Raw genomic sequence first — 26,470 nt, forward strand, 5'->3', positions numbered from 1 at the left:
CCTCTCCACCTCCATTCCTCTGATGATGACCAGCTCATGAACCTCTGGCTTCTCCCTCCTGTAGTCGATAATCACCTCTTCGGCTTTGCTGAAGATGTGTGAGAGGTTGCTGTTGTAGCACCACCAGATTTTAAATCTCCCTTCTGCATGACGATTCGTCACCATCTTTGATTGGGTCGGCAACCATGGTGTCACCAGCCAACTCAAGTACAGCATTGGAGCTGTGCTTAGCCACGCAGACACGGGTATAAATTATGTAGAGCCGGAGGACAAGCACATAACCTTGTGGTGCAGTAATTGTTGAGTGTGGAGGTGGTGTTGTTCAACTGTTCTAATTGAGGTCTATCAATCAGGAAATTGAGAAACCAGTTGCATAGTGAGGCCCAGGTCTTGGACCTTAATGATGAGCTTTGAGGGCATCATAATGTTGAATGTTGTGCTGCCTATCCCACTGAATATTCCTAGAATTTCTTTCATTTGAGTGATTTTATAGTTCTAATACACAAAAGAACAAATCCTAAAGTTACATTCTTGCATAATAACGCTTGTTACCAGTGAGAACCTGAACAGAAATTGAATCGAGTTTTAAAGATTAGCTTTATTTCTAACATGCATATTGAAACGTACAGTAAATTGTGTCGTTCACACCAACCACCAACACAGTCCAAGACTGCTCTGGGGGCAGCGCACAAGTGCTGCCATGCTTTTGGAGCCAACATTCCACAGCCACAAGTTACTGAACCTGTGACATAAGTCTTTGGAATGTGGGGGATATTTGAGTCTATCCGATAGCTTAAGACAGTGGTCCCCAACCACCGGCCGCAGACCAGTACCGGGCACAAAGCACGTGCCTCCAGGCCGCGTGGAAATGATATGATTTGGCGATATGAGTCAGCTGCACCTTTCCTCATTCACTGTCACACACTGTTGAACTTGAACTCACGCGAGCTCATTACCCATATGTCATCCATGTCAGCGCGGGAAGGAGATCAACTCCTCAAGCTTGCAAATGATGGCGGGCTGAAAAGTATGTTTGACATAACATCTCTGCCAGCATTCTGGATCAAAGTCAAGGCTAAATATCCTGAGATAGCCACGAAAGCACTGAAAACGTTGCTTCCATTTCCAACATATCTCTGCGATGAATGCAACGAAAACTAAATTGCGGAATAGACTGGACATAAGGAACCCCCTTCGAGTATCGCTGTCTCCCATCACCCCTTGATAGGACCATCTTGTTGCAGGGAAACAAGCCCAGGGCTCCCACTGATTCAGCGATATTGGTGTGTTGCAATGATTTTATATGTTCATATGAGGAAAATATGTGCTGTGTGTTTAATATCCAAACGTTACTTGAAATATTATGATGCTATTGACTTATAAGTGATCTATCACTATATTCATGCGAGGAAAATATGCGTTGTGTGTTTAATATCAAATTCGTTAGATAAACCCTTTTAGAAATGAAATTGAGTGTATTAACCACTCATCACCTATATTCTAGTCATGATTAACACCCCCCCCGCCGAACAGAATCGCCAAAAACGATTTGTAGAAAAAATCGGTACGTACACGTATGCGCACTGGTACCCGCGCAAGGCTTCATGGTCATGGTAGTCTTTCTTGGACTAAGCTCAACGTATTTGACTGCTACTCTTGTCCGTTGGCAACCCTATCTCCCCCTTCCACTCCCGGTCGGGCGGTCCGCAAGAATATTGTCAATATTAAACCGGTCCGCAGTGCAAAAAAGGTTGGGGACCCCTGGCTTAAGAAATCCAAGTTTCTCTTAACGTCAGAATTCTCAAAGTAATTACTCCTGCTTTGTATGGTAATTTATACCTTTCACTCTCCTTGCTGTGTTTCAAATATTTCAATTTTCTAGCTTTAGTTAAAATATAGTTCAATTGTCTGGTGTACAGTAAAATACCAGCACAAGTGTGACATGCTGAATGAGCTGTATCTCTGTGTCAAAGACTTGAACATAATTTTGCACAAGTGCTTAGTTAAATGTAAAATCCAGCACCCTGTTTGACAGGTCACCTTTTGTGCAGGATCACTGATGAAAGTATTCAACGGCAGTGCAAGAGCATAGTCTCACCTTGAAGGTTAAGTGATCATTGTAATTCTTTCAAGTTCATTTTTCAAACCTGTTCAACACCTAACCCTGCAATTAGGTTATGGTGTTAACACTTACATGCACACGTGCACGTGTACTGCGTTAGTCTGTGCTGAAATAAAATACACTTTACATGGTGTGCCTGTAATGCTGCACTTTCTGTCCTATTACGTAAAGACACCCATCAGTACATCATGTCACAATGGCTGCAGCTAATTATAAAACAAGTTACTAACTCCCAGTGCAATGCTCAGCAAGAAAAATAGGCTTGTTGGCTTATTCATTTACTGAAGATAAACCAATGTGGATTTTATTGTTCCTGCTAACAACAGAACTCTTAGCTGAGTGCTCTAACTAGCTTATAACACACTATTTGGCTGTCAAAGAATTTACGTGAATGCAATACACATTCCAAGTGTAACTTCACAGTGGATGAAAATTAAGAGGTATTTCATTATTACCAAGACTAAGCTTGCATTGTACATGTCTGAGGTTAAGCCCAACCATTAACTGGGGCAAAAAAGAATGGATTTTACCAGATTACTATGGCTTGCTCCAATATTGTCCAATATCCAATAAGATGGAGGGATATGGACATGATGTAGGTAGGAAGGATTAATGTTTGTGTGTTTTTGATTTGCTTTTTAACTGGTTCGACGCAACATTGTGGGGCAAATGGCACGTTCCTGTACTCTTCAATGTTTTGTTTGTCAGAATGCATATTCTCATTTGTGAAGTTTACACCATAATTGTAAAGCAGATTCCTAATAAATCAGGAGTTAGAAGCACTTCCCGTCACTACTGCAGAAGTACATCTGCCCTAGGATAGCAAAAGATCACAGCCTTTAGAACTTGTTTCATTTTAATAGTAAAACCTATTACAGCCATTGCTCATCATATATAGTCCAATAGATTCACAGTACTACAACTGTAATATCCTCACTGCCCATTCCGATTTTTCACAATTGTACCAACTTAACATGGTTGCAGCCAAAGACTGTATTATAGACAATTCAAGAATGATTAGCCTCAAAATAATTAAATCCAATAGTACAAATTAATGGTACATATTCCCACAATTACCGTAATACAACAAAACATTCCCTTCTCAAAAATAATTACGTCTCTGTGTTATGCTAGAATGAATGTGCAAATACACTTTGATGCATTTAGTTCAGACTTGATTGATGCAGGAACACAAGTGTACGTTTACTTTCCTTCGCAAAAATCACAGACTCAACATGTAATTAATTGGCATAGAAGAAACAGATTAGGCAAATTTATCTTCAAAGAGAAAATACACTGTCATTTAAAAGCACTCATTCTGTGCCAGGAATGCATGAACTGTGATCAAGTACAGTAACCTGGAACACAATTAGAGAATAAAAGGACATCAGATTCTATTGCTCAGAGTTTGACCATCTCAATAAAAAGGAAGCCTTGTAAATTGGTGGAAATTTCTTGGACAAGATTAGATTAGGTAAAATAATGCCAGATGGATCATCAGTATCAATGGTAGTTAGACAAGTGGGCTTTTGACCCAACTATTCTCACTGAATGGGAATTAATATTATGACATTTAATTTTTGCAAATATAACTTGTAACTGATTGGAGTGGTAGAGAGGGGCAATGTTAGGTGTACAGCAGCAACTATTGTAATGGTAGACAAGATTTCGCATAGCTCACCTGACAAAATGAAATGCATTCAGTTGTGAGGGCAGGAAGCATTACCCACAGAATTACTTGATGCTGTCCAAACTACTGAACTGTACCATTTGTAATTGAATGCTCTTCACATCTGAGGCTTGTTAAGGTGTTTTTTTCCCTTGCTGGCCAAGCATTGTGGGCAATACTGAAAAGAGGTATGCTCTGTCAACCAAAAAACTGATTAGAGATTACGAAGTTTCGTTCTCTGTGAACAGTTTAAGTCTTTCGCTAACATTTGTTCACAATGAAATTCTGTCAGGAGCTCCTGTGAGGAACAGCAGGGTTAGTTATAGTGACGAATTACCTTTCCTAATACATGAGTACGATGGATGAGTGTTCATTAACAAAGATGGGAAAGGGATAAAATTCTGGTGCAATTATCGACCATGCACTGAAAGTACCAAATCAATACAAGCCTGTCATCAACAAGGTTAATCGAGTACTGTGATGTTTTTGAGGACTGCTATTTGAAAGTCCAAAAAGAGCTAAGTTAACCCTTTTGGTCACAAACGGTTGCTATGGAGATACATTCAGTGATTATTTATTAAACACACCTGTACACCTGCTCATTAATGCAAATATCTAATCAGCCAATTATATGGCAAAAGTTCAATGCGTAAAAACATGCAGACATGGTCAAGAGGTTCAGCTGTTGTTCAGGCCAAACATCAAAATGAGGAAGAAGTGTGATTAAAGTGACTTTGACCATAGAATGATAGGTGGTGCCAGACAGGGTTGTTTGAGTATCTCAGAAACTGCTGATCTCCTGGGAACTTCACTCACAACAGTCTCTAGAGATTACAGAGAACAGTGCGAGAAGCAAAAACCACCTAGTGAGTGCCAGTTCTGTGAGCATAAGTGCCTTTTTAATGAGAGAGGTCAAAGGAGAAAGGCCAGCCAAACTGGTTCAAGCTGATAGGAAGGCAACAGTAACTCACTTGTTACAACAGTGGTGTGCAGAAGAACTTCTCTGAATGCACAGTGCATTGAACTTTGAAGTGGATAGGTTACAGTAGCAGAAGCCCATGAAAGAAGGTACCAAATAAAAAGGCCACTGAGTGTATATTTGACAATCTTCGGTCAAATTAAGTCTTGCAGGATTATTTTTAGAGAAATGCCTTTGAGCTTTTAAAAAGTGTTTCTTTTTTGCAGTACAGATATTAAATAGTATCACCTATATTATTAAAAAGTACAACCTCTATTCTTTGTTTATGGTGTAGACTTGACAATATGAATCATCCCTCAGACGACATATACATGTTGGGCATTGAGAGAATGATAACTAATGTCAAAACAAGGTTGTTATTAGGCTGGGGCTAGGCAAGAGAAGGGATAGCAGATTCTTGAGGTAAATTTCTGATCTACCTGACATAGATTGGGGATCTCTTCGTTGAGCGCCTTTGCTCCATCTGGATTTTCTGGTGGCATCCATTTCAATATGACTTCCCACTCCCATTCTACGAAGTCTGTCTATGGCCTCCACTACCGCCATGAAGAGGTCATATTCAAGTTGGAGGAGCAACACCTCGTGTTCCTTCCGGGCAGCCTCCAAGCTGATATCATGAACATTGATTTCTCTAACTTCTGCTAATTGCTCCCTCCTTCCTTCTCTCTTTTACCATTCCTCATTTGGGTTCCCTTCTCACCCTTATCTTCTCCTCACGAGCCCATCACCTCTCTCTCTGGCACCCCTCCTCCTTCCCTTTCTTCCATGGTCCACTGTCCTCACCCATCAGGTTCTTTCTTCTTCAGCCCTTCGTCCCTTCCACCTGTCAACCCAGCTTCTTACTCAATCTCCTTCACCCACCACCCACTTTCCCGCTCACCTGTTTTTACCCATCAACTGCCAGCTTGTAAACTTCCTCCTGCCTCACTTTCTTATTCTGGCTTCTTTTCCTTTCCTTTCCTTTCTTTTCTAGTCCCGATGAAGGGTCTTGACCCAATTTATTGACTACTTATTCCCCCCCATAGATACTGCCTGATTTGCTGAATTCCTCAAGCTCTTTGTGTCTGCTGTTCAAGATTTTCAACATTTGCAGAATCCCTTGTGTTTCAGATTCTGGCATTTTTTATTTTAATTGTAGAGGTATTTAATTATTTCATTTAAACTCATATCTCCAGATTAGCAGCCAAGACTAGAGATGTATATCCAGTAATTTAACTCCCTGATTTCAATGTGCAGGAGTTGATCAACCAATATTTGAGCTCTATTTAAGATCAGAAGGCATCAAAAATATCCCTGTGCTTGTATCTGAAAAGTGGAAACTCCTCAGTTGAAATGCAACAGCAATAATCGGTTTGTAAGCAACTCATTATCTTGCAATGTAACCTGGAAGTATAACCCTAGAGAATTTACAACATGAAGGAAACCTTAAATCAAGTTCAAAGATTCCTGTGCATATTCCAGAAAAGTCTCAATCCTGTTCAGACTCTCTCAAAATGTGTGCTCCCTGCATAATGACTCTTACTCCTCAAACAGCTCAGATATCCTGTCATGCCACAATACCAAGATAAAAAGAAACTTGATGAAATTTTCTTCCTCTTTCTCACAAAGCTGTACCTGTGTCACTTTACTAAAGATCAAACAAAGCTTTGAGGGAGGTTTGTTGCTTTGCTCCATGTTTATTAAATGGGCATTCTGACTCATCTGGATCCAGTTTATTATGGGGCGCTTTCCTGTTCTTTCTTTATCATCAAAGGCTGGAAAGAAAGTATTAAATTTACGGTCAACATGGAGATGCCATCTAAACTGGTGTTCCTCCCTTTATCGTTTAGCAGAAACTGCCTGTTACCAGAGACAGCACAGTACAGAGTGTGTTGCACTGCATTCGTGCTGCAGAGAGGAGAAAACGCAGCTGCCTCCATTAACTGGAGGTTACCCACATTTCAAAGAAAAGTTCTATAATTTACTTTGCTGGCCAGAAGCCAAATGGATAAATTAAAAATGAACCAATTAGTAACTTCCGTGCTCTCTGCCCGTCTGAAATTCAAGGAACTGAAACAGATACGATTTGAAGCAGTAAAAATGTACTTCAGTATGTACATGATGTATTAGTGAAAGGCAATCTGGAAAAGAGATTATAACTTGTCTGTAAGGAATTTGTAGGAACATCGATTTCTCTAACTTCACTCCCTCTTTCCTTCTCTCTTCCACCATTCCCCATTCTGGTTCCCTTCTCACCCCTTATCTTCTCCTCATCAGCCTACCACCTCCCTCTGGTGCCCCTCCTCCTTCCTTTTCTTCCATGATCCACTCTCATTTCCCATCAGATTCCTTCCTTTTCGACCCTTCACCTCTTCCACCTATCACCTCTCATCTTCTTAATCCTCCACCCACCACCCAGTCCGTGGTAGGATGGGTTTCCTCCAGGTGCTTCTGGTTTTCTCCAGTATTCCAAAGAAGGACAGGTTAGTTAGTAAGGATTGGTAAGTTGGGGGCATTCAATGGTGACAGAAGCTTGGCAAGACTTGTAGGCTGCCCCCTTTACATCCTCAGTGCTGTTGGTTGTTGACACAAAAACTACATTTCACTGAAAGTTTTAATGTGCATGTGACAAATAAAACTAATCTCATCTTGTATCTAAATTTAACGTCACGTAAGATGGAAAAAAGTAGTCAACTGGAATCTCATCTAATGGTTCTATGTCCACCAATGAGGTTAAATTAAATAGCCTGTAATCATTCAGTTTATGCCTTTCTAAACACCATTAACTATCCAAAGCTACTTAACTTTGTTTTTAATTATAAAATATTATATTGACAATCTGATATTGAAGAATTTTAGTGCGATGAAAGACTTTGTAGTTAGGAGTTGTTCAAATATGAAAACCGTAAAGCAGATAAGAGTAGGCATGAATCAAATCAATCAAGATTAATTTTGTTCAAAACTAAGGTCTTATGATCTTCCCAGGATCTAAATGATAGGAGATTGGTTGAAGTATACCGTGAACTTGATGAACTATTAAACAATGAAATAGTTCACCAATTTTCACTTCACATTTTGACACAGTCCCCCTTCCAGATAGATAATTATGTCCTTGAAGGTTCAAATACAATGAAGAAATACATGACCTTAAAAGAATTTGTAGAATCTCAAAAAATATCATTATTCATCATGTATTTTCTGCTTTTCTTGTCACTTTCAAACATACTCCAATACAAGAAAAGATCTTCCAGATGGTCCTTCCAATCATGCCCTTGAAGGTTCTGGTGCAATGAAGAAACGTCTTAAAAGATTTGTGGAATTGCAAGAATGTATCTTTATTCAAAATGTATTTTCTGTTGTACTTGGTACTTTCATACAATCTCTGCTAGTAAGAAAAAAAAGGTTACTGCAGATGCTGGTAATCTGAAACAAAATCAGAAAATAGAGGAAGACTCAGCAGCTCAGGCAGCATTTGTGGAAATCAGGTCAATTAACATTTCTGGAGAAAACCAAAAATTCTAACCTGATAATCTGCAGAATTTCTGTTGTTTGCCTGATATTGTTGGCCTGTCTGCTTTCTCTATGGATGCTGACTGATCAACTATGTGCTTCTAGCATGTGAGCAGGAGTTCATCAAAATCAGAATCAGAATCAGATTTAATATCACCGGTATGTGTCATGAAATTTGTTAACTTTGTGGCAGCAGTACAATGCAGTACATAGTAATAGAGAGAAAGAATCTGTGAATTTTCAATAGGTATGTGTGTGTATATATACCTATACACACACACACACATATATATATATATATATATAAAAAAAAATTAGTGGAAATAATAGAAAAAAAGAAGTGAGGTAGTGCTAATGGGTTCAATGTCCATTTAGAAGTTGGATGGGTCCTGGGTGATGTGAGTCCTTAATAATGGACGTCAGCTTTTTTTGGCAGCACTGCTTGAAGGTGTCCTGGATACTACAGAGGCTAGTGACTAAATTTACAACCCTACAGCTTATTTCAATCCTGTGCAGTAGCCCTCTCCCCACCAGATGGTGATGCAGCCAGTTGCAGCCAATGGTCTCCACTGTACCTTTGTAGAAATTTGTAAGAGTTTTTCATGACATACCAGATCTCCTCAAGCTCCTATTGAAGTATAGCCACTGTCTTGTCTTCTTTATAGCCGAATCAATATGTTGGGTTCAGATTTGGTCCTTGGAAATATTGACACTAAGAAACTTGAAATTGCTCACTCTCTCCACTTCTGAGCCCTCTATGAGGACTGGTGAGTGTTCCCTCATCTTACCCTTTCTGAAGTCCGTAATCAGTTCTTTGGTCAGTGCAAGGTTGTTGCTGCGACACCACTCAGCTAGCTTGTATACCTCGCTCCTGTACGCCCTTTCATCACCATCTGAAATTCCACTAACAATGGTAATATCATCAGCAAATTTATAGATGGTATTTCAGCTGTGCCTAGCCACACAGTCACGGGTGTAGAGATAATAGAGTCGTGGTCTGAGCACACATCCCTGAGGTGCACAGTGTTGATTGCCAGCGAGGTGGAGATGTTATTTCTAATCTGCACAAATTGTGGTCTTCTGGTTAAGAAGTCAAGGATCCAGTTGCAGAGGGAGGTACAGAGGCCCAGGTTCTGGAGCTTTTCAATCAGAATGGTAGGAAAGACAGTGTGAAACATTGAGCTGTAATCAATAAACAACATCCTGACATAGTTATTAGCATTATCCAGATGATCCAAAGCTGCGTGGAGAGCCAATGAAATTGTGCCCATCGTAGATCTATTGTGGTGATAAGCAAATTACAGTGACTCCAGGTCCGTGCTGATGCAGTAGTTGATTCTAGCCATAACCAACCTCTCAAATCACTTCGTCACCAGAGACGTGAGTGCTACTGGACAATTGTTGTTAAGGCTCTTCTTGGGCACTAGTATAATTGTTGCCCTTTTGAAGAAGGTGGGAACTTCCCACTGTAGCAATGAGAGATTGAAAATGTCTTTGAACACACCCGGCAACTGGTTGGCACATGTTTCCAGAACCTTACCAGGTACTCCATCGGCCCTGTCACCTTGCCAGGGTGAACCCTCTTGAAATACAGCCTCAGTTACAAGTGAAAAGGGTGACCATTCATCATATTGATACATGTTCAGAGAATTTTTTAAAATATTGTTTCTCTTTCAACCAGTCATTGAAGTAATGTAGCAGCATCTACAGATATCTAGGAGGTGTTTGAACAAAATAGGTAATAATATAAGCAGAGACATAGCTCAAAACAAATAAACGTCAGTTGGAATAAGTAATTCAAATTCAAATCAGTGACAGAAAATATGAATAAGGGGGAGGAAAAAGAGGGACAGTAGCAAAAAAGTAAAATACTGCAGAATCCAGAAACCCCAGATCAATCTGAAACGTCTCTCCTTTCATAGATGTTGCCTGACTTGCTGAATAGTTCCAGTATTTTTATTATGAAATAAGCCATTAATTTGTTTTAAAGTTTCCATTAGTAATTAAAATTTGGTGGAATGAGGATCTCCAATGCTGAGATAGTTTTCAGTGTGAGAGATATTGTATGCCATAACTACAGCCCATGACACATTTATAAAGGATTTCACAAGAGAGCTGATAAGTCCTGACCTTTTCCAAGGTGTTTAGTGGTGTACATTAAGAATGTAGGACAAGTTTAAGTCATTCCATGTACCTTAAAGCTGATTTTCTTAATGAGATACTGTTATTGTTCAGATTCTGAGTAGTAGCAAGGGATCTTGCTCAGACTTCCTGATTTACACACTTAACTGCATCTGTAATTGCTAAAGCCACTGCTGAATTCACACAATAATATCAGTGAACATCAAGAAGTCACAGTTATACTTCTGAACAGTAAAATCCTGCCGAAAATATTTTCATGCCCTCTGTTCCATTTGATGTCTCCAGTGACCTCCCCGTTTCCTAATTCTCATCAGTGGAATCAATCACACCAAGACATACACTGTATATAGCGGCACTGAAGTTTAATACAGCTTCAGAATGTGGACAGAAGGCCAGGTTTCACCAATTCAAAACCTGAGCAACATCAATATGAAAGGTTGCAAGGATTAGTTACAGAACAGTACAGGACCAAAGCAGGCCTCACTGATGGGCACCTTTTGCATACAGTTATGATACATTCCTCTCTTATGTTTCTATCTGATTAATAGTGCCACATTCCCAGAAGCTGGTGTACTATTAATCCCAATGTCAGCACCTTAGAGCAGGCAGTAGGATGAATACAGCCTTGAGTATAGCTTTTGAGCTTTAATGTTTGAAGCATTAGCGATCTCCCTAATGATCATTACTAGTATAATGTCACTAGCCACATTGTGCAGAATGAGTCCGTAGCCAAAAACCAAAAAACGAAAAGGCTTTGTGTGACACTGTTCTTATGTGAGGCAGGGAAGACACTTTTTAATGTGATTAATACTGGTATCTACGGTCAATAAATTCAATCTGATTAATAAGGATTCTGAGAATAAAGTGGTATATCATTCAAAAGATTATGTATTCGGTATAATTTCCACTGCACACATGTAATAGATTAACAAGTCACACTCATAACTACTTTCTAATGAAAAGAAATTTCAAATCACTTAGACTGTTATGGATTTACTTGAGAAAGATATAAAAAATGAAGTAATTGAGATTATGAAAGTTATAAATGTTTTAAAATATAATTCTCTATTATACTTCATTAATTCATCAATTAACGATTACATTTTGCAGACATAATTTGCCTTCTGAAAGTGTGTACTTTCAGTTCTCAATTAACCCATGTCTTTTCAACTAATATTATTATTCTTATTTTATGTCCTCGTAGGCTTAACCAGAGGCAATAACAGAACCCATTGGTCCAAAATTATTTATTCTGCTCTCCTCTCAGAAAGATGACGTACAATCCCCAGGCATGACTGGAATGTCAAACAACATTTGAAATACCGTGGCTAGAGCCTTTGCTGCTTTATCACCGATTCCCCCTCAGCATTCTAAAGTGCACATTATTCAGGCTCTGAGCACTTCCAGAGTTACAGCAACTTTTCCAGTAGCACTTACTTATCCATTGCTCCACTGTCTGGTTACAGCACATGGATGAAAGAGAAATGAAAGGCTATGGGGGTCGGGTTGACTTCAGAGTAGGTTAAAAGGTCAGCACAGCATCGTGAGCCAAGGGGTTTGTACTGTTCAACTGGGAGCAACAGGGTTTGTTCCGCTGTTGCTTGCTGCGTTCTCTGTTGATCTGCTGACCGTTGTGCAATGCTGGTGCCAGCACGTGTGGCCACACTTGCCGGCTGCCCCCAGCACATCCTCCTGTGTGTCGGTTGCTCACACAAATGACACATTTCGCTGTACCTTTCCATTCACCTGTGATAAATAAATGAATCTGAATCTTGTAATGAGGTCCCATTTCAAGTTCTCTCAGTTATGGAAACATCTTAACATCCATCCTATGGTGCCCCCATAGTATCTTGTACATTGCAAATCCCATTCTTCTCAACAATAGTCCTCTCTTCAGAGGAATGAGTTTAGTACCTCTAAAGCCAGTATATATACTCCTAAATACAGAAAATATCTTCTACATAGACTGCTCTCATTTGTGGCAATTTCTCGGGTGTGTCTTGGCATTTAAAGATTTAACCAGGAATGTCCTGCTTTTAATCTCATTGCGAGACCATGGATCTGCGCCTGGAAAGTCTTCACTCCTGGGCAAGGTTGTATGGAAGACCAGCAGATGCCCGTGCTGCAAGTCTCCCCTCTCCATGACACCAATGTTGTCCAAGGGAAGGGCATTAGGACCCATACAGCTTGGCACCAGTGTCGTCGCAGAGCAATGTGTGATTAAGTGCCTTGCTCAAGGACACAACACACGTTGCCTCGGCTGGGGCTCGAACTCACGACCTTCAGGTCGCTAGTCCAATGCCTTAACCACTTGGCCACGTGCCCACCATCTCATGTGTCCCTAATGTAATGGACTATATGGCATAGGAGCAGAAGTAAAGCATTTGGCTCATCAAATTCACAAGAATGACTGGTGACCTAATTAAAACATCGATTGGTGAAAGGCCTTGTTAGTGTGGATGTGGAGAGGATGTTTCCTATGGTGGGAGAGTCTAAGACCAGAGGAAACAGGCTCAGAATAGAGGGGCATCCTTTTAGAATAGAGATGAGGAGGAATTTCTTTCGCTGGAGAGTGGTAAAGCTGTGGAATTCATTGCCACAGGCAGCTGTGGAGGCCAAGTTTTTATGTATATTTAAGGCAGAGGATGATAGATTCTTGATTGGTCAGGGCATGGAGGGATATAAGGGGAATGCAAGAGAATGGGGCCTGAAAGAAAACATGGATTAGCCATGATGAAATGGGGAGCAGACTCAATGGGCCAAATGGCCTAATTCTGCTCCAATCTCATGGTCTTATGGTTTTATAGAATCTGATCCACCATTCCATCATGGCTGATTTATTTTCCCTCTCAACCCCATTCTCCTGCCTTTTCCACATAAACTTTGACACTCATATTAATCAACCTCCACTTTAAATATACCCAATTGTTTACACTCCATAAGCTGTCTGTGGCAATAAATTCCACAGATTCTCTCATCTCTGGCTAAAGCAATTCCTCCTTAAATAATTCCCACATCCAGGGTTCAGAGGATAATACTTTTACCTGTAGGGTCCGAGGACAGTATACCAATGTGGATCAGGGGCCAGCCCTGGAACCACATTATGTTACTTGCTCAGCACTCAACTGGGAAGCCTGCCATGTTAGTAGATGATGTATCGATATCCTTGCAACTCCGACTACTGCACAAAGTTCCTCAACAAACACTCACCAGTTTCCAGCCCTTTCCCAGCTTCCTGACCAGAGATCCCTTGATCCCGCCTTATCTGCCAATCCTGATTTGCCACCAATTAAAGTGCCAGGCCTCCCTTTTGTTAAGTGCCTGTCTGCTCTGAAACCCCCAATCATCAACAATTCCCCATCATTTCAGTGCAGTACCAGTTTCTCCAATTTCCTCAGTTCCAATACAAAGCCAAACTCTCCAACTTTACCCAGCAACAACCAACCCCATTCCCACCTACCCTCTAACAAGCACACAACCAGTCGTTACCCTGATCATTGAAGTGTGAACTAATGAACATTGGTGTTCTTCGTAAACACGAGGAAATCTACAGATGCTGGAATTTCAAGCAACACACATAAAAAATGCTGGTGAACGCAGCAGGCCAGGCAGCATCTATAGGAAGAGGCACAGTCGACATTTCGGGCTGAGACCGACGAAGTGCCCAGGCCCAAAACGCCGACTCTACCTCTTCCTATAGATGCTGCCTGGCCTGCTGTGTTCACCAGCATTTTTTTATTGGTATTCTTCTATGGTTCCTAGTGCATTTATTCTCTTGTAGATAATCTGTTGAATTTTTGTCCCAATTGACCACTTGTTGAAGTTCCATTTAACTACCGGGAAAGAAACACCAGAGAGTGCAATCAAACAGTATTAGTATGATGTTGGTTTCTGGATTTAATGAATTAATGTAATATTTATACTGCTGGATCTTCATTTAGATTCCTCTATTAGGTAACGTAGTTCAACACAACCTTGCCACAAGAGACCAGACCCTGTGTTAATATACTTCCATCATCCGAAATTGGTTTTAAAATGTTGATTTAATTGAATGTTACAGAATCTAATTAATGATTTTATTGCTGCAATGTATTATTAATTATTCAGCTATCAGTTGTCAATAGGACCAGTTTAAATTCCAGGCAAGCTATCATATTATGCTCTAATTAAACTTTCTGATATCATTGGATAATAGAACATTAATGACTTGAAAGAACACATAATGAGAAAATAGAAGGAACGTTGGAGGAACTGTTGATATTTGTTACGCTCTATGATTAAGGTGAATTGCAAAGGCAGGGAAAGGGTTAAGAAGAAGAAAGGCCACACTTCACCCAGCAGCCCAGTTCTCATTTTGAAGGTACACTTACCAGTGAATGCATAATCATTTAAGTTTCATTGTAATACACAGTGATGATCATACTACTGACAAATGCGGAAACGTAGGCAATGATTTATCTGCCCATTACTGAGCTTGCACAAAGGCCCATTCAGCTCTCAGCCCAAAGGTTTCCAGTGCAGGGTGATTTGATTGTAAAATCCTTTCCTAACACTTTCGGAATACTTTTACTTATCTGTCGTTTCGATTCACCTTAATCACAGAGCATAACAAATATCACCAATTACTCCAATGTTCCTTCTACTTTTCATTACATGTTCTCTCAAATCATTAGTTCTCCCATCTCTCTAATGATATCTGCACCGACCTATGTTTCTGAAATTTTAATCTCTTCATAAATTGTGGCAATACCTGCAGCTGCCAAGATACTCAACTTCCCTCCCCAAATCTCTTCACTTTTTCTACTTATGTAGCTCACAGGTAGCTTTTGATAATGATCACCACAAAGTAATTTTAATCACTAGACAGATCATCTACATGTACTTCACCCTTATTCCCAGTAAACTATTGGATGCTATAATATGCCGCTCTAACTATCAGCCCCATGTTAATTTTTCACTCTCTCCATCATCACCTTTCTCAGGGAAATAAGGCCCAATCTTTTTGGAAAATACCAACCTGGCTGCAACCCCCTCCTTTCACTCCAAATATTTTGACATGCCTTAGCCTCTCAAACTCATACACATCTTGGCTGCAATCCCTTATACCAATTTTTCCAAGCAGAGTTTGCCCTGCCACAGTCCTGGTGTCATGATCACCAGTGGTATCATGCATGATATTGGTAATGGTGATTCTTTTCATTCTATTCACTCCCTTGGATGTGTCGTTTGACACATTTAATCTCACCTTGGTCCTATTCATAGTTACCCAGCTATAACCAGGCAATTATCTGTAACAACTTTTCTTTCCACAACCACCCCATTATCGCAAGTGTTCCCATGGATTTTCTCAATACAGGTGGCCCCCATTTTCCAAGCGTTCGCTTTACGACACCTCGCTGTTACGAAAGACCTACATTAGTTACCTGTCTTCGCTAACAGAAGGTGTTTTCACTGTTACGAGAAAAGGCAGCACACAAAAAAAGACAGTGCGCGCCCAAACATCAAAGCTCCTCCCCCGGAACTGCATTCTAGCCTCTATTGCTTAAACATGTGCTTTATTTCGATTTATTTTGTGCATCTGTTAGCAAGATGAGTTCTAAGGTATCGGAAAAGCCTAAAAGAGCTTGTAAGCTTGTTACACTTAGCATAAAACTAGATATAATTTAGCATTTCAATTGTGGTGAATGAAGTAAGAACATTGTCTGCGCGTTGAGCTTGCCTGCGTCCACCATTCGCACTTTTTATACGCAGAGGGAAAGAATCTTGAAAGCTGCTGATGTTACTGTTGGTTCTGCTCGTAGCAAAGTGGTCTCCCTTAGTCAGCATCTAGTAACAGATAAAATGGAAAGTCTATTGCTTGAGTAGATTGATGGGTGTACAAAGGGTGGTGTTCCATTAAGTTTTCTTACACTTAAAGAGAAATCAGTCAGTCCTTTTAATAAGCTGAAACAGAAAGCACTGGACGATGATGATGAAGGTGTTGCGAAAGTGGAATTTAAAGGTAGTCATGGGTGGTTTGATCAGTTTCTGAGGCGAGGGCAGCTTCATAGTTTAGCGTTTACCGGAGAGAGCGCTTCGTCTGATACAGCAATAGTGAGTTTGGCTTAGGGGGCTGCGTTTGTGGAAGTTGACGAAGATGATGTTGAAGAGGTTTTGGCATCCCATGACCAAGAACTGACAGGTGAAGAGCTGATGCAATTGCAAGCGGAAAGGATAACAATCGAAACCAAACGCAGTAGCGAACGGCCCGAAAGTGAAGTCGTCCCGGAATTGAACGTGAAGCAACTGCGTGAAATTTTCACTGCGATTGACAACACTGCAATGATTGCAGAAAAGTATGACTTAAATTTTGAAAGGATACGTAGGTTTAGGGCAGGTTTGCAGGATGTTTTGATTGCTTATAAAGAACTGTATGATAGAAAAATGCGCGAGGCTAAGCAGTCAAACATACTGTTGTTTTTCAAGCCTTCCACATCAGCCACAGCAGATGACGAACCTCGACCTTCGACTTCGAGGCAGGTAGACATAGAAGAAGGTGACCTGCCTGCCCTGATGGAAACAGACGACGATGAGATGACACCCCAGTCTCCTCAACCTCCCACCACCCCAGCCTCCAATGACTCAGCCTAACACACCATCATCAGTGTGCTCGCTGTCTTCCTGATTCCGGTAAGTGAAACTACACTGTACATACATTATTTCTACTTTATATAGGCTGTGTATTTATCATATCATTCCTGCTTTAACTATATGTTACTGTTATTTTAGGTTTTATGTGTTATTTGGCATGATTTTGTAGGTTATTTTTTGGGTCTGGGAATGTTCAAAAATTTTTCCCATAAAAATAAATGGTAATTGCTTATTCACTTTACGACATTCCGGCTTACGAACCGTTTCATAGGAACGCTCTACCTTCGGATAGCGGGCGAAACCTGTACCTACATGTTGTCCTTTAGCAACATCATCTAAAAACACACTAACAGTTTCTACAAGGACACTGACAACATCTCCTTGCTACACCATCATTACTTTTGTCCTCTCCACTGTGGATTTACATAAATATCCTTCAGCTTAACTCTGGGATGCCTGAAGCCATCATTTTTGTTCTCTTTCATTCACAGCGTCCCTTTGCCAGCAACTGTCAGGGACCAGGCTCTTCACAACTTTGTCTCAAATATGACCAAAGTAGAACTTAGGATCATATTAATTCTTAACTTTATTACTACCAATGTAATAATCATTCAATTCTGTCCTCTTTCAGCTGATTTATTTATTTATTGATGTATCACGTGGAATAGGGCCTTTGAACCATACTAGCCAACAACACCCCAAATTTAATCCCAGCCTCATCACAAGACAATTTACAATGACCAATTAACCCATCAACCAGTATGTCTTTGGACTGTAAGAGGAAACCAGAGCACCCGGAGGAAACCCACACGGTCACGGGGAAAACTCAGGTAGTAGTGGGAATTGGACCCAGGCCGCCTGTACCGTAAAGCGTTGTGCTAATCGTTACGCTACCATGCCCTGTGGTTGCGACTCTAAGTCTCAGGTCCTGATGAAGGGTCTCGGCCTGAAACGTCGACTGTACCTCTTCCTAGAGATGCTGCCTGGCCTGCTGCGTTCACCAGCAACTTTGATGTGTGTTGCTTGAATTTCCAGCATCTGCAGAATTCCTGTTGTTTGAGACTCTAAGTTTTACCTTTTTCCTTCTAGTCCTTCGTTATCACAACGCTGCCGTTCAGCCTTCTTAAGTTCCAACACTTCACAGTATCAGCAATCTGGGTTCAATCCCTGCTGCTGACTGTAAGGAATATGTACATTCTTCCTGTGACCACGCGAGTTTCCTGCTGGTGCTCAGAGATTCCTCCCACACTCCCACAATACGGAGCAGTGAGTACGTGGTGGATGTGCTATGCCGGTGCAGGAAGCATGCTTGTGGGCTCACCAGCACATTCTCGGCCTGCGTTGACTTTGACGCAAGCAGCACATCTCATTGTATGTTTTGATGTATGTGTGACAAATAAGGCTAATCTTTTAAATCTGTAGTTCTATCAAGTCACTATCCCAGTGCTTGTGATCTCATTTGCTCCCAGTTAAGCAACGTTTATTGTTGTTTTCAAATCCCAGCACACATTTGCACACCATCTCGCACCTAAACCAACACCCCATGCCCCGCCCCACATCTTCACCAATCTCAACCTTTCAGGCATCCCTGACTATAATTATTTAGCACTCATTGCTGTGCCTTCACTTGCCATGGCTCTAAACTTGGGATTTCCCTCCCAGAATCTCTCCACCTCTTTTTCCTTCTTTACAATGCTCCTCTGTAGATCTCTGACTAATTTTTTGGTCATTCTACAAGATTCTCACTTTGAGACTCAAGTACAAATTCTGTTTCCTTCTTCTTCCATTAAAGTTTCTGTCAAAATATATAGCTGCTGAAATAGATCATACCATCTGGCACCTTGATATCAATGAAGCCCAACTTGCCACGTCCAGTTTCTAATTTCATTTTCCTACAGAATTAGGAAGTTTTTTTCCATTTAGAACACTTTGTAAAGGCAGCATACATTGAAATGGGAAGCAAAAGTTTTTTTGTCATTTTATAAACCTTATTTTCACTGTTCGTCCATCCCATCAACCCCATCCCGTCAGCACCAGAGATCTTCCATCAGTACCTTTTACCCATTCCACCCCAAGAAAAAGCTGGTGAGCTCCCTTAAGTTTTTCCACCTTCTGTTACATCATACCTACGTTACGTGCATGTACACAAGGATTATTTAAATTCATGATTGATAAATATTTTTTCATGATTTGCGAAGCATTTGTACTTGCACATTACATACTACAAGAAACATACTTCAAAGTTAACAGGATTATGTGCCATGTTATCCAGCAATCTTAATTCAATGCTTCACTGTACCACGTGTTTAAGTTACAGGGCTGGTCAAAATTGGCTGCCCCCCTTGTGAGTGGTCAATCTCTTTGTAATGCCTTTTCCATACCCATATCCTTTATGCTGTTTTAGATTTGCCACAGTCAGTACTTATTGTACTCCACATCCTTTCTTCTGCTCTCTTTCATATATTAAATACCAAAATAATACATTCTCCAAAGTCAAGTTTCTTGTCATATGTGCGAGCACATGCATGCTCAGGTGCTATGGAAATCTTAATTGCAGTGCCATCACAGGCACAAAGTATTATATATGCAACATTCACAAGAAAATGTAAATCAACACAAATTATGCACAATTTTTAAAAGAAAGAACACAAAGCAAACAAAAGCACAAATCCATTGTAGTGCAAAGTGATCATAGCGTTCCTATACTGAGGTAGAGATGAGGGCTGTGCAGTTTGACTCTAGAACCAAATTGCTGAAAGGAAGTAGCTGGTCTTCAACCTGATGGTCTGACCAAAAGCAGGTTCGTTAAAACAGTCTTTCAACCTAACTCCAATCAAGCTTGTCATCTGCTCTCTGAATATTTCCTTGATCTGCTGACTTATTCTGCATCTGTGAATCCCTCGTGACATTTTCTGCAGTGTTATACAACCGCAGGTTGCTGTTACCTTTGATCCTTCTTGTTGTTCCTCTTCACTCCCTGTGGTGCAGCGGGTGGCAACCTTTCCCATTCTTTAACACTTGTCTGTTTTTTTACGAGGCCAAGTCACTGGCTGGACGCACAACCCAGCATGGATGGACAGCGGGCAAGGACTCAGCTGGATTCGAACCCGGGACCATTCGCCTTGAAATCCGGTGAGGATGTCTGTACACAACCAGCATGCTTGTTCCCTTTGAGAAACAGTTTAAATTTTTTGTACTTGTAAGGAAGGGCACACAAACACCCCCTAATGGACTGTGGGAAAGATGCAAGCTCAAGACTGGGTCTGCAGAGGTATAAATTGCAAAAGTCTTTTGAAAGGAGAGGAATTCTTCCAATTTTAACACAGTCAAAAGTCATGATATGGCACTGTAGTCGTTGCAGACAAAATAAAACACAATCACTCACTAGCCAAAGATTTTTACTTCTCTAGAGCAATATACTGAGAGAGCAAGCAGTGACTTTAAATTTATACATAACAAGAGCATGATTTCGAGAAACTATCAATGGCTCACATGTGCAATAAAGATGAAAGCAATTGCATTTTAAACATCATGGTAGACTTCCTCCTTCATGCTGGGGTTACACTGTAGAAAGTATGCACATAATCCAGGGTGAGACTTCAAGGCAATAGCACTGGGAATGCTGTATTTTAGGTGAAATCTTAAATCAAGGCCCCATCTGCTTGTTCAGATGAATGTAAAGAAACCTTTGCCAGAATTCAGCAAACAGCAGGCAGTGCTCCTGCTGTTGTACCATGCATTTATCCCTCCGCCAGTATCACCGATTGAACAGCACAAAAATAAAGCTTCAGCACCATGAAAGGCATGATAAAAACAAGGAACTAAGTTAGTTTGTGCAATGGCTCCTGGCTACAGTATTCAAACACAGGCAGCACCCAAGACATGAGGCACAATTAAAGATCTTGTATGAGAAAACACACTGTAATCCTTTTTCTGTGCCAATGTGGAGCGGAAGAACTCAAGCCACAGATTGCCTGGATGGGCTTAGCGGTGATGGAGGGAAGCCAGGACCTGGTCATCAAAGCCATTGACCTTTACACCAGCAACTGTGAAACACACACTGAAAATGTAGAATGAATTTAGCTCCAGGTTTTAAAACAATTCCTTGAAGCTAATGCTGGAAAAATATTGTCACATGCAATTTCTATATCAGTGACTAAGATGCCTTAAGATAGTAATAAATATCTTCTCTTCTCTTGTTGTTTGCATTTTCTTCCCCATATGCGCCCCCCCCATTACACAGTTTCCAAAAATATTTAAGAAAGCACTGAGCTTGAGAACAGAAGTCTACAGAAGGACGACATAACCTTTAAAAACTGAAAACTGCACATGCTGAAAATCTGAAATAAAAACGGAGAATGATGGAAGCTTTGAGAAAGTCAGGTTTTATCTGTTGGGTGAAAAATCAAATTAATGATTAGAGTGAACGGCTTAACGCCTTAAGCTAAAGGTGATCGATTTAGAATGTTGAATAGTACAGCACAGGAACGGCTATTCAGCCCGTGATACTGTGCCAAACTGAATAAGCTAATGACACCCAACTAAGCTCACCCATTCTGCCTGGACAATGTCCACTCTATGCATATTCATGTACCTACCAAAGAGCCTCATAAATGCCTCTATCACACTTGCCTCCACCACCACCACTGGTAGTGCATTCCAGTCACCCACCATTCTGTTCTTTAAAAAACCTGCCCTGCACATCTCCTTTGAACTTTCTCCCTCTCATCTTAACTGCATGCCCTCTGGTATTTGACATGTCAATCCTAGGAGGAAGATTTTGACTGTTTATCCTATCTAGGCCTCTCATAATTTCATAAATTTCTATCAGGCCTCACCCCCAGGCTCTTTTGTTCTGGACTGAGCGTCATAGGAGGTCATTTTTGCCTGTGGCCGTCAAACTTTACAACTCCTCCCTTGGAGGGTCAGACACCCTGAACCAATAGGCTGGTCCTGGACTTATTTCCTGGCATAATTTACATATTACTATTTAATTATTTATGGTGCAACTGTAACGAAAACCAATTTCCCTCGGGATCAATAAAGTATGACTATAAAACAAAACTAGTTTGTCTAGCACCTCCTTATAGCACCTTCTCTCTATCCAAGCAGCATTCTGGTAAAACTCTTCACTCTCCTCTCCAATACTTCCACACCTTTTATACAATGGGGCAATCGGAATTCAAAGCAATACTCCAGATAACCAGAAGCCTTGGAAAAAATTTTTGATCCAATTTGAACAACATTGATTTAGAAAGGAATATTTTCCTGGAAAATATTTTGTTAAATTAAATCTAGTAAATTGAAAAGGGTTGGCATTTTGTTAAAATGAATTCATTTCTGTGGAGAGTGCACGTTATTCTTTAAAGTGAAAAATAGCTCCATAAATTGAAGACATATACAACAAAAAATCAATAACATTAAAAAAAGTAAATTGAGGAATCCGTGTAACTGGTTGTGCATGCTTTCAGTACTGCTAGATTGCCTCCAACATGTGGGAAAGGGATCGTTATTATTTAATTGTGTTAGCAGGCCACAGTTTGAGAACTCCACACAATGAATCAGACTATACATTCTTATGAGCAAGTGACCATGACAGGTTTCTTTATGGACACTCAAAATCCAGATCACCCAGATTCTAAGTTAAATTAAACATACCAATACTTCAGCTTGTAGCAAGTGGCATTTCAATTATTGTTAAAAATCCATAAGCCACCCTTAAATACAAAATACAACAATATTTTGTTATTTTACTTTTTTTGTGGATATATCATGAACCGAGCAAATTTCACACAGATGTTTGTTAATTGGATTTCACCTTTCCTAACATTGCTGCTTGTCGTGTTGGTGCCAAATTGGCTCCCCCCAAAGAGACTGCAAAATTGGCTGCAAACCATGTACAACAGAATTAATATGCTTTCACCTAAAGGAGTGCGATGAATCAGAACCTATGCAGGGAGTTGGCCCAATTTATCACGGTGGCCATCATTTTGTCTCATTGTGGTTGGAAAAGGGACAGGTGCTTAAAAACACACTGACCACTGTAACCAGTCAGCAGCTTCACACATTAAGTAGAGCATAGAACAGCACTGCACAGTACAGGCCCTTTGGCCCATATTGGCAGTATGTACTAGCACCTACCACTCTCTGTGTAAAAACCTACTTCTGACATCCCCCCATCCTTTCCTCCAATCACCTTAAATTATGCACTCTTGTCTTTAGTCATTTCCACCCTGAGAAAATGAGCTGACTGTTCACACTATCTATGCAGCTTGTCGTCTTCTACACCTCTATCAAATCACCTCCTCATCCTCTAAAAGCCCTAGTTTGTTCAACTTTTCCTCATAAGGCATGCTCTCGAGTCCAGGCAGCATCCCGGTAAAACTCTTCCGCGCCCTCTCTAAAGCTTCCACATCCTTCCTATGATGAGATGATCTGAATTGAACACAATGTTCCAACAGTGTGATCTAACCAGACTGGTATAACTACCATGGACAAAATGCACTCATGCAATGGTGTAAAAGTTACCGTACAAGAGGGAGAATTATTGTACTACAGTGAATTGAATTGAACTGAATTGAATAGACTTTATTACTTACATCCTTCATATACATGAGTAAAAATCTTTACATTATGTATCTGTCAAAATGTGTAATGTGCAATTTATAGAAATTTATAATAAATAATATGTACAACAGGATAGGCAATATAACATAGAAATACAGTTGTGTCAGCATGAATTAAGCAGTCTGATGGCCTGGTGGAAGAGGCTGTCCTGGAGCCTGTTGGTCCTGGCTTTTATGCTGCAGTACCTTTTCCCAGATGGTAGCAGCTGGAACAGTTTGTGGTTGGGATGACTCAGGTCCCCAATGATCCGCCGGGCCCTTTTTACACACCTGTCTTTGTAAATGTCCTGACTAGTGGGAAGTTCACATCTACAGATGCGCCGGGCTGTCCGCACCACTCTCTGCAGAGTCCTGCGATTGAGGGAAGTACGGTTCCCATATCAGGCAGTGATGCAGCCAGTCAGGATGCTCTCAATTGTGCCCCTGTAGCATGTTGGAAAATGATTATGACTTCACTGGACAGGCTACCATGCTTCCCACAGCTTAATAAATTCTTCTATTTAATACTGAAATGTTTTAGCTGAATGTTCAGACTTGGATACACTTGTACATCTCCCAGTTCCTACATATCCTTGTTCCTACGTCCTTCAATTGTCACCTTCTCCCACGCAGTGATCAAGTCCAAGATAAAAAGATCATTTGCTTCATATCTGCCACTGAGAGAGGAGAATGGTTATCCAGGCAATGTTACAACATCTCAAGGCTAAAGAAATGATTTCTCCGTGGGCCTGAGAAGTCACAGAGGGATTTATTAATTATTTTCTTCAGGTATATATGGCTCCAAAATAAAACAAAATATCCTTTACTAGTTTGAGCACTCAGGGAAATTTGGATTTACCTTAGAAAATGTTCCATTGGAACCAGAATGATTCTTTAAATGTAGAATTCAGCTCTTCTTTGGGGTATGTTGTGATAGCCAAATGACAGTACTTTGCTGGAACACGCAGCACCAAATTACATTGGGAAGACTGAGTAAGTGCATTGTACGATGTTGACATAATTAGGCGTGTGACTGACAATGGGTAAAAGCATCATCATGCATGAATGCTGAGACAACCAATGTAATACAAGCCAATAATTCTACAGAACTACTGCCTGTAGATCTCTCGATTGACCATGTGCACATCCCATTTAGTTTGAGGAGATCTGGAATGTGCCAATAAGTGAAAGAGTTTTGATTTATTCAGAAATTTCTCATGAAGATGCTTAGGGGCCAATTTATAATAAATTTTGCACAACAGTCAAATAATTCCTGTCAGCATATTACCACACTCTTTTCCGTCCTGTGAATTGCTGTTTCCCAACAGAGGACAAAGAAATTGTTGAGTGGACATTTCTCTTAATTTTACCTTGTCAGTTTTCTGTTCTGAAACTAATATGCCCATCATGATGTACGTGCATCTTACGATCCCACTCAGGAGGGAAAAGGAAATCCCATGGAACATCTGTCAAGGTTCTGACAGTACAAAATTATAATATTGATGATTGGCATTTGTATCACACCAACACAAAATTTAAATTGTGATGTTTTCTCATCAAAGTCAATTTTTTTTAGAAAAATCAGGCTACACCATTACCAAGACCATCAGCAAAACTAACGCTCATTCTATGTAAGCCATGGTTACCCACAAAGTGAAGAAATCTGTGGCTAAGACAATAAATACTTACTTTTGCAGTAGAATGGCTTATCAATGACATTTAGGACATTCTAATTCTGCCTGATCAAACTGAAATTCCTGCATTTATTTATTTCCTTAACCATTTCATAATAACAAACGTCCGTCAGTTTTCTGTGATACATCAGCTTCTGTATTCGGGCAACAATTAATTGGCAATTTGATTTGACATTGGGGAGGGAATTGCTTTTCATTCCAGAAAGAAAGATGCCAACTGACAGGATGACTCACAGAGTGATGGAACAAGGAAAAGCTGGGATCTGGATTATTTGCATTTCTTCTATGATTTGGGTCAAGATGGTTGGGCTTTTTCTAAAATTGCTTGTGGAGATGTTATACTCAAAATGGCTTTGGTTAGATTATTTTGATACAGATGCAGCGAAACTGAAAGAATGGCATTATGTTTAAATCCAGGATGGCAAGAGATGATTTTGTGAAATAGTTGTTTGAACTTTCATCATTCTGAAGAAATTACTCTACACTCGCTAATCTACTTAGTGTTTCACAGAATGTTTCATTCTGGGGATGGAGAAAAAAAACATTGCTGGCCTTCGAAGATAATTGGCTGGTGTAAAGAAGAAATGAAGTGCTGTATAAACGGTCTTAAATGAGCAGCTGTTTTTTGAAAGTAATTTAGAACCCTCAACGCACACAAAATGCTGGAGGAACTCAGCAGGCCAGGCAGCATCTATGGAAAAAAAGTTCAGTCAAGTCAATGTTTCAAGGCCGAAATCCTTTGGGCAGAACCCTCAAATTGTTTAAAGCAATGAGCTGTTGAGAACTATTTCCTATAACCACCACAATTAATGCCTGCCATCCTGTCTCTGTGTAAAGGCAAACAACACTTGTTTTGTTTAAATATTGGTACTAATAATCACATCAAACCTGTAGGCTTAGTACTATTTAGTAATCAAATTGATACAACACTACAGTCAGAATGAAGATGTTCCAGAAAATCTCACATTACTCAAGCTTGTTAACCACTCTGTGACTGAGATTAATCGTGTAAAATTTGATTATAATTATCCTTCACTCATCATGTTCCTTCTGGAAACTATCCTAGTTTTGTTTGAAGAAGTTTTTGTAAGTTCCGTTTCCTCTGCTCCTTAAACAAATTTTATCTGAATAAATGTTTGT

Source organism: Mobula birostris, chromosome 24 (assembly GCF_030028105.1).
Source record: "Mobula birostris isolate sMobBir1 chromosome 24, sMobBir1.hap1, whole genome shotgun sequence".
NCBI classification, from domain to species: domain Eukaryota; kingdom Metazoa; phylum Chordata; class Chondrichthyes; order Myliobatiformes; family Myliobatidae; genus Mobula; species Mobula birostris.